This window comes from Capra hircus, chromosome 13 (assembly GCF_001704415.2).
Source record: "Capra hircus breed San Clemente chromosome 13, ASM170441v1, whole genome shotgun sequence".
In the NCBI taxonomy this organism is placed as follows: Eukaryota; Metazoa; Chordata; class Mammalia; order Artiodactyla; family Bovidae; genus Capra; species Capra hircus.
Genome location: NC_030820.1, coordinates 77854530 through 77875009, shown reverse-complemented (window position 1 = coordinate 77875009; position 20480 = coordinate 77854530). Strand labels below are relative to the sequence as shown.

Here is a 20480-nt window from a genome sequence, read left to right as displayed (position 1 = left end):
CACTTAAAAATTAACTTTAATTTCATAATGGACACTATTATACTCTTTAATATTTTTCTTTACTGTTACTGTTAATGGTTAAAATTCCCTCTGACCTTCAATCTGGACACTCCCTGAGGTGGTCATGTAACTGGTTTGGCAGTGTCCTCCCAGACTTATTCTTGTACACGTACACGCATAGAAATGCACAACATTGCCGTTGATATTGTGTGTGTGCAAGCATGCGTGCATGTGTGTGTGTGTGTTTATGTAAATGGTGAACTAGATTGGGCTCCCAAGTTGCAAACAACGTAAACAACTCTGAGTAATTGGACGTTTAAATTTTATGTGTCGACTTAGCTAGGTTATTGTGCCTGTTGTTCAGTCAAACATTAGTTTCACCGTTGCTGGGAAGGTATTCTGTAGGTGTAGTTAGCATCTACACTCAGTTGATTTTAAGTAAAGGCAAGTATCCTCCATAATGTGGGTGGGCCAACCAGTTAAAGGCCTTGAGAGTGAAAATGGAGGTGTCCTGGAGAAGAAGGAATGCTGTCTCTGGATTATAATATAGAAATCCTCCCCGAGTTTGTGGCCTGCCAGCCTGCCTACAAATTTCAGGCTTGCCACCCTCCATAACTGCATTCCTAAAGCTAGATGATAGACAGACAGAGAGATCAATAATAGATAGCTCATCTCCTATTGATTTTCTTTTCCTGCAAAACCCTGCCTGTTACAGTAATTTCAAGAGACACAGGGGACTTTCTCGGTGGTCCAGTGGCTAGGACTCCATGCTCCCAGGGCAGGGGGCCTAGGTTCAATCCCTGGCCAGGGAACTAGATCCCACACACCTCAACTAAGACTTAGCAGGCTGCATCTCAGAGTTCAGATGCCGCAACTAAAGATCGTGCATGCCACAACTAAGACTAAGAGACACAGTCTCTTACAAGTAATTTAGGGGAAAAGAAAAGGACAATCAATCAAATAGACACAAAAGACAAAGAGTCAAGCAGACATTTCACAAAGGAGATGCAAAATGCCCAGTAGAATGACACAGAGGGGCTTAACATCACTGATTGTCAGGGAAATGCAATGTAAAACCACAGAGGGATACCACTTAGGATGGTTAAAAAGAAAAATACAGAAAATACCAAGAGTTGCTGAGGAAGTGGAACATCCAGAAGAAACTCATACAGGACTGGTAGGAACACAAAATGGTGCAGACGCTTTGGAAAGCTGGTGATTTCTAATCAAATGAGACATGCCTTCACCACATGGCCTAGCAATAGGTCTGTTACTCAACAGCAGTGTAGACAGATGTTCGCCCAAAGATGTACACAGGAGCGTTCCGAGCAGCCTTATTCATAAGCAGCCTCTACCTAGAAAATAGCCACGTGCCCATCCGCAGCAGAGGGAATGAATGAACTGAGCCACATCCAGACGATGGCTTCTTGCCCAGCAATAGTGATGAATGACCTGCAACCACATGCAACAACATAGATGGGTCTCAGAGACGTCAACGTTAAGAGACGGAGCCAGACACAAAAACATGTCATTTAATTCTATTTAAGTAAAGGGCTAGAAACAGACACACTACCCTTGGTTACCTTTGGGGAAGTCATCACTGGCAGAGGGAATAGGGGAGTTCTGGGGAACAGGAACACTCTGTTTCTTGATGTGGGCTTGATGTGCTCACTTAGGAAGATTCGTCACGCTGTCACTTTTGACCTGTGCCTTTTTCTGTATGTATTCTACACTTGAGGAAAAAGCTCACATCAGGGAGGGGACACGTGTATACCTGTGGCTGACTCATGTTGATGTTTGGCAGAAACCAACACAATTCTGTCAAGCAATTATCCTTCAATTAAAAAATAAATTTTTTAAAAAACTCGAATTAAAATCAGGGGTTGGGAGAGTCTAAGAGAGTTGAAGAACCAGGGCCAGTGCCCCAGCCACAGGACTAGATCGGGTAAGACCTCTCTGCTGCCTCTGGACTACCCCTCATTCCAAGTTTGGGTAGGTGTGTCTGATTGGTTAAGTCCAGGTCATGTGACCACCCCATAACTGCAAAGGAGACTGGGAAATGTGAACAACCAGCAGGTTCACCATCAATGGCGGAAGTGGGTAGGGTCTGCCTCAAAAGATGGGGAGTCCTCAGGCCACTGCAAGGTGCTCAACTCTTCCCCCGCCAGCAGCTATTTAGGTCGTTTCCAGTAACCATTTTGGCACATGTCCCTTGTGCCTGATGTTTCTCTAAAGGAGACGCCAAACAACGGAATTCCTGGGTTCTAAAAAAGATGAAATTACAGTTTGACTGTATACTGTAAAGGTATCTTTCTGAGAGACTGTTCCAGTTCATACTTGGACCAGAATATGCGTGGCCATTTCCCACGGTCTCCTGAATACTTTACATTTCAGTCTTTTATTTGTAACAAACAGAGGACTCAGAAACCTTGTCTAATTTTTGTTAGTTTATATTTGCCTGACTACCAGCAAGGCTGGATATCTTGCATGCCTATTTGCCATATGGATTTCTGTTTCTGTACGTTGCCTGTTTCCATCTACTTACGTTATTATTCTATGGGTTTTTCTCTTATTGCTCTGCAGGGATTCTTTAGCTACTATGGAAATAAATCATTTGTTTACAGTGACATTGTAAATATTTTTACCCAAGTTGTCATTGGTCTTTTAACTTGGAAGTGAACGCATGCTGTTCCCCAGGCTCACAACTTTTCTGAGGCTGGGAAATCAACACTGAGGCAAAGGGGGTGGGGATAAAGAGGAAAGGGGATCTTTCTGACCTTACCCGGTTTTGTTCCCACTAGCTCTGAGGACATTTTGTAATCTCTCTACCAGTCATCCTTTCATTTCCTTGTTCTTGTCACCAATAGGAAATCGTATTAGAGCCGCAGTCATAGGACTACTTAACTTCTACTTTACTTTTTTTTTTTTCAAGCCAGAAGTTTACAAAACTTGGTGTGGAGAAGAGTAACTCCCATGCCCTTTAGTATTCTCAGAGTCCCTAGTGGGGAGTCAGCCAGGCTGACCACCTCTTAAGACTGTTGACTACATGAATAAAGGAATTAGATTAATGCCAAAATTTTGCAAATTCCTTTAGAAGCTGCCACTAGCTGACAAAGGAGCAAATGTTGTATAGGGCATATGTGAGCAAATGGTCTGGAGGTGGAACTGAGCAATGGTTTAAAGTACCCTTGAAAATCTTTCGTTGTTCATAAAAAGGCAAGAGCACACGGTTTGGTGACTACAGATTCATTTTAAATGCACAAAGTCAGCAGTTGGCAGACTATAGCCCTTGGGCCAAATCCGGCCCTCCGCCTGTTTTTGTAAATAAAGTTTTATTGGCACACAGCCACATCCATTAGTTTCATATTGTCTGTGGCTGCTTTCCAGCTACCGCAGCAGAGTTGAGTAGTTGCAACAGAGACCATATGGTCCACAGAGTCCAAAACATTTATTATGCACTAGCTTTATAGAAAAAGATTACCAACCCCTGAACTAAGCAATTAAAAAGACCTAACAAGTTATAATTTCACAGTATTTTTAGATATATAAAACAGAAAAAATGATTTTTAAAAAGTGTTTGGCCAATCGTATACGGCTAGATCTTTCTAAGCTAAATGCATAGAAGGCGTAATCCACTGCATAACATGGTGAAGAGTAAATCCAGATTATTATTATTTTTTTAATTTTAGCAGCTGAGTAGTTTCTTTCAAATTACTTTAAGCCTCTCAACCTCAACTTTCTCACCTGAAAAATGGTAGTGATGATAGCAGCAACATCATAGGGTTGTGTATTTAGTGGGATTCTTAGAACAGTGCCTTGCTGCTGCTGCTGCTGCTGCTGCTGCTGCTGCTGCTAAGTCACTTCAGTCGTGTCCAACTCTGTGCGACCCCATAGACGGCAGCCCACCAGGCTCCGCCGTCCCTGGGATTCTCCAGGCAAGAACACTGGAGTGGGTTGCCATTTCCTTCTCCAATGCATGAAAGTGAAAGTGAAATCACTCAGTCGTGTCTGACTCTTAACGACCCCATGGACGGTAGCCCACCAGGCTCCTCCATCCATGGGATTTTCCAGGCAAGAGGACTGGAGCGGGGTGCCAGTGCCTTCTCTGAGAACAGTGCCTTAGAATCTAGTGAATGCTGTATAATTATGTGCTATTATTACCGTCATTGCTGCACACAGACAGGTTGATGTCCTGACTGTGCTACTTCCCAGCCCTATGGCCTTGAGCACATGGGTGTCCCTCCCCAAGCCTCAGTCTCCCCATCCTTAAATGGGATCATAGTTTCCATCACGTGGAGTTTCTGTAAGAACTATGCTTAACACAGCATCTGGCATACCGTAGGCATTCCACACTTGTGGGATGTTATTGCCACTGTCCATTATTCTGACTTCTTTCTGACCCCAGAGCCTCCACACTCTCTGGAGCTCAGCCCTCCTCCTGCCGTGCAAGGCAGGCCATGACTCTGGACCCGCTCTGTACCAGCACGGACTGTTTCCACCCAGCAGTGGTTTATTTAACTGTCCTCTTAAGTAACTCTCCAGCCATCAAAGGGCTGTTTACAAACCCCACAATTAGCTTTCCTGGAACAGCAAATAAACAGAAACCTAATTAGGTATGTTTCTCCTGGCTCAAGGCACAGTGATCTGAAGGCTTGGGCATAGTAGCCATCAGTTAAATAAACATCTGTGGGATGTATGGATGTAGAGATGGATGCATGATTAGAAGAATAGATGGGTGATGGATGGACAGATACTGTTTAAGATGATGGAGAGGCAGATGAATGGAAGGACAGACAGACAGAAGGTGAAAGGGACAGAAAAATGGACGGAAGGATAGGTGGATGCAAGTGTGGATGGATGGCTGGAGGCTGACGGAAGGGACAGACGACAATGGAAGGGTGGCTGGATGGGCAGGTGCTTGGAAGGTAGATGAGTGGGTAGATGAGTAGGCAGGTGGATGGATGGATGAAAGGGTGGAAGAAAGGGTGGGTGGATGGATAAGTGAGTGGAAGATGGGTGGGTGTATGGCAGATGAGTGAATGAGTGGGTGGACTTTAGTGAGATGCTGGGGCAAGAGGGCAACACGAACAGAAGTTCTGGGCTCTTTCTGACCTCTGAGCCCTGCCCTGCTCCTCGCTGAGACGCCATGTCACCACTTGGCAGAAGGGACTCAAGCCTTACGGTATCAGAACAATCCTGGGTTTAAATCCAATATCCTAGCTCTGTGATCTTGAGCAAATCTTATTGCTCTCTGGGCCTGAGTCTCCTCCTCCTCCATAAAACGGATGCTCGTAACTGCCCCCACTGCTTACAGCTGCTGAGAGGCTAATGGGTCAAGTGTCCGGGCCATAGTCCTTGCTCTGTACATGTGAATGCCTTTCCTGCCACTGCTGGTGGATTGCCCAGACCCGTGTCCCAAGGATTCACCCTGATGGAGGGAACAAAGACCACCCGTACCCTGAAGAGCAGGGCCTGTTCCCACTGTGGGGGAGGGGCAACTGAGACCGAGCCCAGAACTTGGACCTCCTTCCTCCCCAGCTCCCTCAGGGGTCTCCGCGTGGTCTTCCAGGTCTGGGAGATGAGAATGATGGTGTGAGAGCCAGACTCCTGAGATCGAATCGCTCTCCTCCCACTTTCCAGCTGGTCACTTCAGGCAAATTACTAACCACTCCGTGCACTGGGAAAATAAAAGTCCCTACCCCAGAAGATTATTGTGAAGGTTGAGTGAATTAATACAATGAAGTGTTTCCTACAGTGCCTCGCACAGCGAAAGCGTGACTAGTTACTGTTATTACTGTATAATAGTTATTATTATTATTACTATTATCATTACCACCTCTCTCACGACCCCTTCACTTTCCTGGCCAGAAGAATCTCTGGCGTTCCCCACCAGAACATGGCCTTCAGGCTGGGCTCGGAGGAACAGAAGACTCCCGGTTAAAGGGCACTGCCAACCAGGGCACTGCTGGGGCAAAGGCGTGGAGAGGAACGCTCCCCGGGAGCGAAGCTGGAGCGTCTTTGGCCAGAGGGGGGTGTGACTCCCAGTGGCAGAGGCTGGGTGGGGTGCCGTGAGTCAGGGTTTGGCCCAGCCAGGCCCTGGCAGCGCCATTTCCCATCAAGGGCCCGGGCGGGGTGGCTGCGGCTCCCTCTGGCCAAGGGTGAGGGTCTGAGTCAGCCCTTGTCAGGTAAGAGGAGGAGGACGCGGGACTTTCCCACCTGCCCTGGAAGCCCGTGTGAGCTGGGCAGGGCGCCTCCCACGGAGGGCGGGCAGGCAGGGACCTCTGCACCAGGTACGGTTGGTGCTGCCCACCTCCACGGCTGACCCCGGGGCCCCGAGTCCAGAGAGAGGCCTGGGAGCTTCTCCTCTCCCGACACATGGGCTGGGACCCAGGACCCCAGCCAGGGGCTTTTCCTAAGGGAGGAAGAGAGCTTTGGTGTCCAGTGAGGTCTGGGAAGGCAGGGAAAATCTCCCTTAACAGGAATAGTTATTTGAACCAAGACCTGAAGGACGGGAGGAAGTGGGCGATATATCTGGGGAAGAGTGGCCTCAAGAAAGAGAACAGCAGGTGCAAAAGTCCAGCGGTGGAGGCTGGGGTTTTAGGGGGGCAGGGAAGGGACTGCCAGGCCATGCAGGCCCTGGCGGCCCACGAGGAGCGCTTCAGACTTTAGGTGAGAGGAGTGCCCCAGGCCGGCTCAGAGCAGGAGCGGGACCGGCCGACTTAGGTTCCAATGAGACCTCTGGCTGCACGTAGAGAACGGAAGGGGGTGAGGAGTAGAGCACACGGCCAGGTGGCCGCAATGGTCCAGGTGAGTGAGGACCGGAGCTGGACGGGGGGTGGGGTCGGGGGGGGGGACCCTGCAGGTGGGCAGAAGAGGCGGGTTTTGAGGAATCCCTTCGGGCATCAATCAACACATCCTTCCTGAAGACTTATGCCTGAGCCCTGTGTGGGAACTGTGGATACAAGGATGACAAAGACTGCACCCTTGAAACAAGAGGTACATGAATCAATATGATGTGACCAGTGCTCAAAGCCAGGGGTGAGCCAAGGGCATCCACACTGTACCAGGCCCCGTCTGCTGGCTTTCTACGTAGGCTTAACTCAACCTGATGAGATAAGAACAACCGTGAGCCCCCATTTTACAGACGAGGAAACTGAGGCCCTCTTGGGAGGGTTAAACAAGCAGTGTGTCCAAAGTTCGGAGACTCCTCCCCACTAACAGGATTTGCACCAAGGTCTGCACAGCTGCAGGACTGGCCCAGCTGACCGCTCTGACCCCCGGCCTGGCCCGTGTAATCAGGGAGGGCTTCCTGCAGAGCTGAGGCTACAGCTTGGTTCCCAGGGATGGGCAGCATTCCATCAGTGCACAGAGGGGGCATTCCACACTTGGGCACGGCAGGGGCCATGGTCTGGGGGTGAGGTCAGCTCCCTCAGCCAGTGTCTCCTAAACCTCGCTGAAAAGTCATCTTTAAAGTCATTCACACTTTTTATGAATGACTTTGTTTTCCTTTGCTTGGTTGGTTTTTAAAAAATCATTTACTAAGGTAAAATTCACATAACATCAATTAGCCGCTTTAAAGTGAACAATTCATGCGCTAGTCACAATGGTATTCGCAGTGTTACGCAACCACCGCCTCTCACTAGCTGCAAAACATTTTCATCACCCCAGAAGGAAACCCGGTACCCATTAAGCAGCTGCTCCCCACTCTTGAGCCCTGCACCCCAGTCCTGAGCAGCTACCATTCTGCTTTCTGTCTCCATGGACTTATCTATTCTACGTGTTTAACAGGGATTCGCGCCACAGGTGACCTTCAGGATCTGAATTCTTTCACTCGGCATGATGTTATGGAGGTTCATCCTCTTTGTAGCATGTGTCAGTAACGTGAACTTTTTTCAAGGAAATTTTCAAGGAAAATTTGTACAGTTATTGTTCTACAGACAAAACATAACCTTAAAAGCAATGATCACAAAGAAATATTATTAAACTCTAGCTGGATTCTGTGGCTGGCTGAGGGCTCCCGGCTGAGGTTTGCTCTGCCTCCTAAAAGGAGATGAGCAAGCTTTGGAGACCTGGGAAAGGGCGGCCAGCACCCACGTGCGGCTGTCTCTGTGGGTTAATCAGAAGAATCAAAGAGAACTCCAAAGGGAACAATGCCCTGGAGGCTCCTGAGATTCCCAGGGCAGACATGGGGAGCATGTGGTTCACGAGGATGTCTCCCCAGGGCCTCGGTGGGGGGACCCCAGGGAAAGGCCACCGGCAGGAGCCTGCTGGGGAGCCAGTGCCCCAGCCCAGACCCAATTCAGAGAACTCCACGCTAAATGCTGTCTCCCCTTTCCCAAACCCTTTCACATCCCTCAGCAGGACAAGTGACACCTGGGCTAGTTACTGGACTCTGTTCCAGTCCCTTGATGTATTTGCCCACTTCTATGCCAATACCAGCCTTCCCAGGAGGCGCTAGTGGTAAAGAACCCGCCTGCCAATGCAGGAGACGTAAGAGATGCACGTTTGATCCCAGAAGATCCCCTGGAGGAGGGCATGGCAACCCACTCCAGTGTTCTTGCCTGGAGAATCCCACGGACAGAAGAGCCTGGCGGGCTACAGTCCATGGGGTCGCAGAGTCGGACACGACTGAACTGACCTAGCAGGCACATAGAGTTTTACTTTTTAAACCTCTGCCATAGATCCCATAGACTTCCCTGGTGGCTCAGATGGTAAAGTATCTGCCTGCAATGCAGGAGACCCGGGTTCGAACCCTGGTTGGGAAGATCCTCTGGAGAAGGAAATGGCAACCCACTCCAGTACTCTTGCCTGGAGAATCCCATAGACAGAGGAGCCTGGCAGGCTACAGTCCACGGGGATCGCAGAGTCAGACACGACTGAGCGACTTCACTTTCACTTTCATAGAGCCCAAAGCCTGGACGGACAGGTCCTCCATCTTAGTTCTTTGGCTTCAGAGTTGTCTTGGCTGTTTTTACACATTTCTTCTTTCACGTGACTTTAGAACCTACCCTTTTCATGGACAAGCCTAGAGATATTAAGGGACAGACCCCAAGCCAAAGGGCTTCAAGCCTCACGGCTCATTTCCAAGATTCCCAGGAATTCAGAGCAGTTTTGGGGTGGGTGTGCTGTGAGGAGAGGCTGGTCTCTGTATCCCCATCTGGCTGGGTCACCAAGGAGAAACGTCTGCTTGTTAAAGGCTTTGCAAGTATCAGTCGCTCAGTCGTGTCCGACGCTGGGACTCCATGGACTGTAGCCCACCAGGCTCCTCTGTCCATGGGATTTTCCAGGCAAGAATACTACAGTGGGTTGCCATTCCCTTCTCCAGGGGATCTTCCTGACCCAGGGCTCGAACCCGGATGTTCTTTACTGTCTGAGCCACCAGGGAAGTTGAAGGCTTTAAACGCCCTTAGAAGTGGCAGTGTTTGCCACAGTCATATTTCCCCCGTACACTATTTACTCTTTCTCTTTAAGCCGACTCATGTTTTCAACTTTCATTTAAACTTCATTTAAAGGAAACATTTGATCTCTGCTTTATCTGAGAAACCAGCATCAAGTACGAGGCATTTGCTGTTGGTGCCTCACCCAGCTCCCCTCCTGCTTACTTCCCATGAACATAAACCAAATTCCAGCTGCCAGCACCTACCCCCTTTACCCATGGGCTCTGCCCACCTGCAGGAGGCCAGAAGTTCTGGGAATTAACACGCCAGGGAGCTGCCCCAACCAAGGGGCAGCAGGAGCAGGTGTATCCATGCCTCAGCTCCCTGACCGCGCCCACCGCCCCCCACCCCCGCTGGAAAATCCCAAGGCTGTCAGCACCTTCTGTACCATTTCTCAGAGTTCTGCATCAGGTGGAGCCCCAGGTGCCCACAGGGGTTCCTTGCTCGACAATATTCCCTGCACTGGAGGCCTACCCCCCACCACCTCCTAGGCTCACTTTCCCACACCTCCACCAGAGTTTTCTGGGATCATCTCACAAATAAACTACTTGGCTTTGAATTATTTTCTTGGGGATCTGCTTCTAGGGGGACCCAACCTAAGGCATTTGCTATAAAATGAAATATTCCGCATATTACACAAAGTGGTAAAGAATCCACCTGCCAATGCAGGTAGACATGAGAGACGCGAGTTCGATCCCTGGGTGGGAAGATCCTGTTGGAGGATGGTATGGCCACACCCTCTTGTCTGGAGAATCCCATGGACAAAGGAGCCTGGTGAGCTACAGTCCACGGGGTTACAAAGAGTCGGACACGACTGAAGTGTCTGAGCTCGCACACACACACTGTTTCTTAAAACAAAAGAAGACGTATTAGGAAATGAGAAAGACACACAGGCCTCAAGTAGAGCCTTGCCTTCCTTGTGACAGAACCAGGAGGACAGAAAGGAGCTGGAATGACTCGCAGGGAGCTGGTGTGATTCGGAGCCCACAGAGCTGGCTCCGGCCCCTCCCACAGTCCACAGTGGGTGAGGCCCTGAGGACCACCTTCCAACAGGACAGCTCCAAGATGGTGGAATGCCCCAGCTGGCAGGACACAAGCCTGGTGGACCCAGTAGGCAGTACTCAGCATTGGGCCAGCCGCAGGGGCCTGATGAAGACCAGGAGGAAGAGGAAGATGTGGTCCACCCTGAAGGTCCACCATGAAGAAGCACCGAGAGCCATCAGCCTGTCACATGGGCTAAGGGACTCAGTTTTGCTTGAGTGCACCTCAAAGGAGACATCATTCATTCATTCAACAAAAGCTTATTGAGCTTCTACTGTATTCTGGGCACTGTACCAGGCACTGGGAAGACAGGGAAGGACAGATCAAAATCCCCCACAGCACTGATGCTCTAATGGAGGACACAGGCAAGAAATAAGTGAACACGCAAGTAAACTCTGAAATGAGAGCCCTTGGTGCTACAAAGAAAATAAACAGAATTACAGGATACAATCATAGCTTGTGAGAGTTGGACTATAAGGAAAGCTGAGCACCAAAGAATTGATGCTTTTAAACTGTGGTGTTGGAGAAGACTCTTGAGAGTCCCTTGGACTGCAAGGAGATCCAACCAGTCCATCCTAAAGGAAATCAGTCCTGAATATTCATTGGAAGGGCTGATGCTGAAGCTGAAACTCCAATACTCTGGCCACCTGATGCGGAGAACTGACCCATTGGAAAAGACCCTGATGCTGGGAAAGATTGAAGGCAGGAGGAGAAGGGGACAACAGAGGATAAAATGGTTGGATGGCATCACCAACTCAATGGACAAGAGTTTGCGCAAGCTCTAGGAGTTGGTGATGGACAGAGAGGGCTGGCGTGCTGCAGTCCACGGGGTCACAAAGAGTCGGACACAACTGAGCAACTGAACTGAACTGATAGGATAAAATGTAGACGTGAGGGAGGCTTTTGATAGTGTGGCCTGGGAGGGCCTCTGGGGAGGGAGTAGTTTAAACTCAGAACTGAATGTGGAGAAGGAGCCAGTCATGCAAACAGCTGGAAAAAGGGGGTCTCAGACAGAGGGAACAGCAAGTGCAAAGTCCCAGAGCTGGGAATGAGCTTGGTGTGCTGGAGGAGCAGAAGTAGGCTGCTGTGCTGGAGTGGAGAAGCGGGAGGAAGGGTGGTGGGAGCCAGGGTGAAGCGGTCCCTGGAGCCAAGTCAGACAAAGAGATGCCTGGTGAGTGTTTGTGGGATCATGAGTACCAGGGAAGATATCCACGGGTACTGGATGGGGAGCAAGGAGGGGAGCTGAAGGCATCGAGTTTGGGAGGCTTCTTCTCTTGATGTCTTTGCCAGCGGAAGGGAAGGCCAAGGAGAATGACCTTGGTTTGCATAGCACCAGCTCAGACTGCAGCGGGGAGGGGCTTCAGGCCACATCTGGGCGCATCTGGGTGGAACAGGCTAACTTCAGTCATTAAAATCAACAAACCCATCTTTGGCATCTCATAATAGCATCTACTCCATGAGATGCTGTTCATTGAGAACCTAAGCATCAGACTGTATGCAACCTGCTCAGAGGCTGCCAGATATATCCCCTTTCCAGAAAGAAGTTCACAGAAGCAGAAAACTGCAGTATGAAGTGGTGAGTGTTCCAGGGAATGTTAAACAGAGGAAGGGTCATTCAAGTCGGCTTTTGAAGGATGAAGAGGAGCTCGCTGGAGAGAAACCATCAACAGAAGGGCAACACTCTTCCTTTTGTCCTCATGCACATCCCAGCACCTGAGACAGAGCGTGGAGCATAGTAGGTGCTCAAAGAGACAGAGCATGGAGCATAGTAGGTGCTCCATCTGTATTTGCTGGTGAAATGAATCAGACCTGCCCACACCTCAGTTATTCAAGTACCCGGCCTCACTATTTCTCTGCTGTCTGCTTTCCACTATTTCTACCAGTGAACCAGGGAAGCCGCTCAGTCATGTCCGATTCTGCGATCCCATGGACTGTAGCCTACCAGGCTTCTCCATCCATGGAATTTTCCAGGCAAGGGTTCTGGAGTGGCTTGCCATTTCCTTCTCCAGGGGATCTTCCTGACCCAGGGATCGAACCCAGGTCTCCTGCACTACAGGCAGAGAAGCCTATTGCTTAATATTTTCCTTCAAGTTGAATTACCTTTCTATCTAAGTGAATTTATTTTAAGAGGAGACATTTGATACGATCACTAGATTTGAAAAGAACAAAGAATATTTGCCATAAATCAAAGATAGCCAGAAAAACCACCACAATGAAAACAGAACAGTGTTATTGAAGTCTGCCTGTTGAGAGAATAAAAAGGCAGGCCGCAGACTGAAAGGAAGTATTTGCAAATCACATATCTACAAAGGACTGACTCGTCTCCAGAATATAGAAAGAACTCTCCAAACCCATTAATCAGAAAACAATCTGATTTTTTAAATGGGCGAAAATTTGAACAGCCATTACACCAAAAAAAAAAAAAAAGAACAAAAAACCCAGATGGCAAATAAGCACATAAAAAGATGCTTAACATCATTAGTCATTAGGGAAAGGCAGATTAACACAATGACATTCCAGAGTACACCTATCAGAATGGCTAAAATTAAAAACAGAAAACAGACAATATTAAGTGCTGGTGAGGATGGGAAGCAACTAAAACTTTGATGCAATGGTGATGGGAATACAAAATGCACAGACACTTTGGAAAACGGTTCAGCAGTTTCTGATTAAGTCAAACGTACAGTTACCAGGGGACCCAGCAATTCTACTCCTAGAAATTTCCCCAAGATGAATAAAATGTCATGGTCACATAAAAACCTATTTGCAAAAGTTTTTAAGTGGCTACACTTATAATCACTGAATCTGGAAACAGCCCACATTTCCCTCACCTGGTGAGTGGGTAAACAGTCAGTGGTATGTCCATATAATGGAGTACTGTTGGAGAAGACTCTTGAGAGTCCCTTGGACTGCAAGGAGATCCAACCAGTCCATTCTGAAGGAGATCAGCCCTGGGTGTTCTTTGGAAGGAATGATGTTAACGCTGACACTCCAGTACTTTGGCCACCTCATGCGAAGAGTTGACTCATTGGAAAAGACTCTGACGCTGGGAGGGATTGGGGGCAGGAGGAGAAGGGGACGAGAGAGGATGAGATGGCTGGATGGCATCACTGACTCGATGGACGTGAACTCCGGGAGTTGGTGATGGACAGGGAGGCCTGGCGTGCTGCGATTCATGGGGTCACAAAGAGTCGGACACGACTGAGCCACTGAACTGAACTGATCCAGCAATAATAAGGATCAATGTACGGATAACATGCAATGAAATGAACGTGTCTCAAATGCGAGGTGCTTACGGTAAGAAAAACCAGTCTCAAAAACCAATGCACTATAGGATTCCACTTATATGACGTTCTGGAAAGGGCAAATTTATAGAAAGAGAAAAGGATCAAAGTTCAAGAGCAAGTGGCACTGACCTATGGTCATAGAAGCCAGGATAGCAATGCTCACAGGAAGGGAAGAAGCAGAGGAGAGGGAGGGCTCTGGGCCTATTTGTTTAGGTGCTAATTCAGAGAAGATGATGGCACCCCACTCCAGCACTCTCGCCTGGAAAATCCCATGGACGGAGGAGCCTGGTGGGCTGCAGTCCATGGGGTGGTGAAGAGTCAGACACGACCGAGCAACTTCACTTTCACTTTTCATTTTCATGCATTGGAGAAGGAAATGGCAACCCACTCCAGTGTTCTTGCCTGGAGAATCCCAGGGACATGGGAGCCTGGTGGGCTGCCGTCTACGGGGTCACACAGAGTCGGACACGACTGAAGCGACTTAGCAGCAGCAGCAGCAGCAGTTACTCGGCTGTGAAAACTCAAGCCGAGCACGTCTTTCCATACGTCATGCTCGGTCACTTCAGTCATGTCCGACTCTTCGCGACCCCATGGACTGTAGCTTACCGGGCTCCTCCGTCCAGGGGATTTTCCAGGCAAGAGTAGTGGAGTGGGTTGCCAGTTCCTTCTCCCGCATATGTCATAGCTGAGTACAAAGTTTGTAAAAGTTTAGCTAGAGAAAACTGTATGCCAGAGGTATGACGTCTGAGACTTGCTCATTTTCACCAGGGGAGATAAGCAAGGATCGAGTGTTAGAGATAGGTTAGCATCTGCTCTTCATGATGTAAAGGAAGAACTGTAGAAAGATCTGCAAAGGGAAAGACTCTCTCTCTGACACAATGGGAACTGACGCTCTGCACCCTAGAAAATGAAGCTGGGTGGCCCCGATGGTGCCCAACTGTATCAGCAAAGAGAACGTGCATCTGAGACAGCATGCGGGATGGGCTTGATGGCTCAGCTCTGAAAGCGCAAGAGCCCACATTTGGCCAGAGCCGCTAAGTAGTAGCTGGATTCGATTTCGTGTTTTTCACCTCTGTGTTCCCTGGCACCCAACACAAGGCCAGTACGTGGTTAGTCTTCACTGGCTGGTCGCCCCTCCGCGCGTTCTCATCGGTTGTTCCCTCTGCTTGGGGACGCTCCCTTCTCCCACCCTGACCACCTGACAAACTCCTGACCTCACCTTGGGGAGACTCTGTTTGCCCTGTTACTTGAATATCCCCTAGCATTGCTGCTTCAGGGTCACGACACATGCTGTTTCCTCGGTTTGGAATCACTTCCTTCTCCCTTCCCCTGGGTCAGTTATCCCCTTTTGTGTGCAAGTGATGGAAAACCAAACTGTTTTCAGCCAAAAACAGGAAATGTAGTGGCTCATGAAATGAAAACCTTCAAGTGTGTCTAATTTCAGGTATGGCTGGAGCCAGGGGATCCAACCCTGTCTAGCTCTGTCTTGATCTCTCTCAGGCAGGTTTTTCTCTTATGAAGTCCCCGATGCTCCAGGCTTTCACTTGCTCACTCTCCATCCAATGGAAAAACTGCAAGCCTTTTCGCCAATAATTCCCAGCAACCAAAGTCCCAGGATCAAGTTTCATTGGGCAGGCTTAGTTACACGCCCATCCCTGGACGGATCACACGGAGCCAGACTTGGTCACATGTCCACCTTTGGAGACAGGGTCCTAGGACACCCCACCCAAATCTCATGGGATGAGATGAGGGAAGAGAAGGTTCTCCAGTAGGAAATTGGGGTGCTATTACCCCAATACTGGAGAAACCAGGAGATGGATACTGATCCCATCTTCTCTTGGAAAACTCTAGCGCTTCACAGCATGCTGTGCGACCTCAGGCCAACCGCTTTCCCTGTCTGGTCCTCATGTGCCTCTTCTGAAAAATGGGCAGGAGGCTGTTTGAATTCCAACATTCCAGAATTCTGGGACAGCTTCCAGGACTGGCGGCTGCTCCTGAAATCCCAGGAACGTTCCAGTACTTCTGGGGACGGAAGTGGAGCATCAGCCAGAGCCTTCCCTGGCCCCCTGGCCTGGGAACATGCTTAGAGGATGACAATTGGGCTCCCTTCAGCTGAAATTCCACTCCCGTGGGGGCCTTGCCAAGGAAAACAAGCCCAAGAACTGGGCATTGAAGGTGAGCATATTTGACAAGTTTTAAGACGACAATTTATTTACACAGGTGTGGGAACCGTCCCCTCGCACCCTGCTTTCTTTTCTTTCTCGTCCTCCCCTTTCCAAATTCTTTCCCCCAAGGGTGCTGACAGACATGCCAAGGGAGGGGGTGGCTGGCTTGGGGATCAGCCTGGAGTGAGTCCATGAGCCCGAGGCAGCAGGGGAGGGGTGAGGTGTCTGTTCCGGGGGTGGCCCTTCTCCCTTCACCTACCTTCTTGCTCTCAAGCTACGAGACTGAGGTCCTGGATTTCAAAGCAACCTGAGACCTTCAAGAGAGTGGAGCTCGGCCCATCCTCAGTTGACAAGGAGTAGCTGACCCTGGAGCGAGCCAGGCAAGAGGTGAAGAAAGCAAAAATCACTTCTTAAACACCTACTGTGTCCCTAAAGCTGAGCTGAGCCTTAAGAGCACATCGTGGATGACCCAGATGGAAATCTCTTCCCTGGTGGAGCTCATGAGGAAACAAACATGGGAAACGATGAGTTACCTTCACAAGCACTTTAAGAAAGTAAAATAGAGCAAGGGGTTGGGGCAGGGCATGGGGGCGGAGAGGCTCTAGGTTTAGGAAGTGACGTTTGAGCTGAGAAAGCAGAGAAGGCGCCTGCTAGGCAGAGATCTGAAGGAAGGACATTTTGGGCAGATGGCTCTGCACATGCGAAGGCCCTGAGGGTGAAGGCGACTTGGGTGTCCAAAGAGCACGGAGGAGGCCCGTGTGGCCAGAGCCGGGCGGGGAATGGAGCTTGACCAGAGGTCTGCTCTGTGATTTCTGCTCAGGGAAACAAAGACACAATGTGGGGCTGGCTATCCCCACTTTACCAAGGAGGAAACTGAGGCTCAGAGCAGGGCAGTGACTTGCCCAGTGTCACACAGCAGAGTCAGACCCCAGCCCCTTCCACCTGGTCCCAAGCCCATGCCTGTTGCTTCTGAGAGGTGAGAGGGCAGGAACAAGGAGTATCCAAGACCTGCCAAGTCTCATCTGCAGCTCGGCCCCCAGGGGAAGGGGTGTCTGGAGGGTAAGCCCTCTTGCTTCCTGTGGGAAGGAAGTGGAGACTGATTGAGCTGCTGAGTCATAGGGGTACCACAGGCTCCTAGGCCTCAATGAGCCCTGCCTCAGTTTACTCACCTGTAAAAAAAAATGGGTATAATAACATGTCTGCCTCCAGTACCAACTTCAGAGGGGTGCTAGGAGGGTTAATTACTGCCTGGCAATTCCAGGAGCTGTGATGAAAGGTGGTGGGAAGTGGGCACTATTAACCCAGGCAAATAATTACTCCCAGCCCGGGGGAGGAAGAAGAGGGGTCGCACCTGGTCTGATTCGGCCTCCATCCGGTTTCCTTTCCAGATGTGTAGGAGCACAGCAGTCATGGACATCTGGCTCTGACAGCCGTCCTGCCCCAAGACGCCTAGTGCCAGGAGGACATGGGGCTGTGAGTGGGCACGAGCCACACAGACCAGTCAGTCTTGAGACTGCCTCTCTGCCCCTCCCTGATGGGGCGACCAGGGCAGCACCCCTCCCCTGTCAGGGCCTCGGTTTCTTTATGTGCACAACAGGGGGCAAGAAGCCTGCCTTCCCCACAGGCATTGTGGTTTTCACAAACACACAGACACGTTCCATCTCCCTGGCTGCATGTCAGGCCCCAGCCTCCCATGCCAGTAGCCATTCTGACTGCCACAGCCTGATGGGAAATGGTAAAATAAAAAAAGAAAAAAAATTCTAGAAATAAAAAAATAATAATTTTTAAAACACTCTTCAGGGGACTTCCCTAGGGGTCCAGTGGTTAAGACTCTGCGCTTCCAATGTAGGAGGCACAGGTTTGACCCCTGGTCAAGGAACTAAGATCCCACATGCTGCTCGGCACAGCCAAAAAATAAAAAATAAAATAAAACCCTCTTTGGAATGCTGATTAGGCCTCATGTTGCCCCCAACTCTTGGGCGCCAGAAGCAAGCTCCAGCTGCCCTCTGCCCCTGGAATCCCAGCCTCTTGCCTGGCTTGGAGAGGGGAAACAGGGACAGATCCCGGAGCAAGCCCTGTCTTCCTCCTTTCAGTTATTTATTTTTTATATTATTTTCTTAAATTGAGGTAATACCGACATAGCATTATATGTTTCGTGTGCACAACATCTTGTTTCTACTTCTGCACACCCGACACTGTGCGTGCGTGCTAAGGCGCTTCAGTCGTGTCCAACTCTGCATCCCCATGAACGATAGCCCACCAGTCTCCTCAGTGCATGGGAATTCTCCAGGCAAGAACACTGGAGCGGGTTGCCATGCCCTCCTCCAGGGGGTCTTGCCAACCCAGGGATCGAGCCCAGGTCTCTTATGTCTGCTGCCTGGGCAGGCAGGTTCTTTACCACGAGTGCCATCTGGTAAGCCCACCCAACAGTGTGTTCACCACTGAAAGTTCATTTTCCATCTACCCCCAACTGGCGGGGCCCCTGTATCCATTTTGCCCACCCCCTTGCCCTGCCTCTCCTTCCCTCCCGGTAGCCACAACTTTCTCCTCTGCATCTACGTGTTGGTTTTTTGTTTGTTTAGTAGTTTTCTGGAGTCTACACATGAGTGAAATCACATGGTATCGACACTTGTCTTTCTCTGTCTGATTTATTTCACTGGGCATAACACCCTCAAGGTTCATCCTCGTTGTCGCAAACGACAAGGCCTCATTTTTTTCCTGGGTGAGTAGTATTCCACCGCATACATCCCTCTATGTGGCAACATTGTGCCCATCTCACGGAAGGGGACATTGAGGCTCTGAGATGCAAATGTCAAAGCCCTAGGCTAGGAAGAGGCAGATTTCAGCCCTCCACTTTCCCCTGAGGCTGTCTGAGTCCCAGCTGGAGCCTCATTGTAGATGCCCGATCCTAAATGGTGACCCCAGAGATGAGGCTTTTCCATGTGAGTGGGCTGCTCCTGGGCTTGGGGATCCCAGAGAGGAGGGAGCCAGGCCCTTGCCAAGTGGCCGCCCCTGCAAGCACAGGGCAGGTCCCAGGCAGCTCACTTTCAGTAGGAGACCAGGGCTCAGAGTGCTGGTGCAGGGCGTCTGTGCCCCGCCGACCCCCGCACGCTCACTTGGTCCCCCTCTTACCCGCAGGTCCCCCGCTCCAGCCACACTGGCCCAGGTGACCTCCAAACACACCTTGGCTCCCACCAGCGCATCTTTGCACCTGCAGTCCCCTCTGCCCAGAGCAATTTCCCCACACACACTCCTTCCCACGCTGGCTTCTTTTTATCCAATCTCTCTTCAAAGGTCACCTCCTCAGAGAATCACTCTTGGGCTGTCTCCATCACAGCTCCTGCTTTATTTCCTGGACAACCCTCATCCCTCTCTGAAATGACCTGAAATTTCTGATGCCCTCACTACAGTATAGACTCTGTGAGAACAGAGGGGCTTGTTTTTATTTCTTCTTTTTTTTTTTTTCTTTTTTATTCACTGCTGTATTTCCAGGACCCGGTAGAACACAGCAGTGCTCAACAGATATTTATTGATGTAATAAAGACATTTTTAAAAATAAGAATCATTTGGGTCACGAGGAGAGGGGTGGGTGTTCTAGGGGGCAGGGAGCGGGGATGGCTCACCCAAGGACTGAATGATTTCTCTGGAGCCTTTCAAAGTCCTGGGGAACTCTGACATCACAACAGCGACAGTCCTGCTTGTCGGGCGCTGACTGTGCTCAGCACTGTGCATGGATCATCTCATTTAATCCTCGCACTGGCCCCATGAGGTCAGTCCTGTGATTATGCCCATCCTCCAGATCAGGAAACTGTAGCTTAGCCAAAGGGATGCATTCCCGGTCACCAGTCTCCCCGACGCCCTACCTCCCGCCCTCCAGAGCCCCAGGGTCCCCTAGAGACAGTCCCACCCCTTGATTCCCAGCGCAGCCTGGAGAGGTCACGTGCCCTGCCCGACGCCCCCCGCAGCTGGTTGGCGGTCTGGAGGGACGATCCCTGGCTCCCTGCAGCCACTCGCCCGTGGGGAGGGAAGACTGGCTTGGCGGCCGGCCGGTCCTGGGGACGCCGGGCAGCCAGGAGTTTCTCTCCCCGGACTTACTGTACATGATTCAGCGCCAGCCCCGGTTGTGAAATCTGGGAATCTTGTGGGCAAGGCCAGGCCCGGGGGATGGCTGTCTGGGAAAACGAGGCCGGGAAGGGGTTAAGGGGGGCAGCAGGCCACCCCCCCACACACACCCCGGGGGGGAGGCACCACTCCAGGCCAGCAGAGAGCTCACCGTTCGCACTGGGCTGGCCACCGCCTGCGGCCTGTCGCTGACATCACAGCTGCGTCAGTCCAGCCTGCCCAGCCCCCCCTACTTCCTTCCCTCCCGCAGCGGCATCTCCAGCCACGTCTCCAACTGTCCTCTCCTGGGTTGAGGGGACAGCCTGTGCCCAACCTCCCCTCCTGGGAGGGAAGAGGAGATGACAAACAGTCCTCTGCACACAGGAGGCACTCCATAAGCCACAGTTGTGATGGGTGTGAGCCAAACCATAATCCCGCAGGTTAAAGGT

At 50.4% G+C, this 20480-nt stretch overlaps 1 long non-coding RNA gene across 1 annotated transcript; it reads right to left on the bottom strand.

The window, feature by feature from the left end:
• On the bottom strand, positions 19384–20271 carry LOC108637376. Its single transcript, XR_001918980.1, has 2 exons — positions 20026–20271; positions 19384–19744 (listed from the first exon to the last, which is right to left on the bottom strand). It is a non-coding gene; the product is annotated as an uncharacterized LOC108637376 (long non-coding RNA).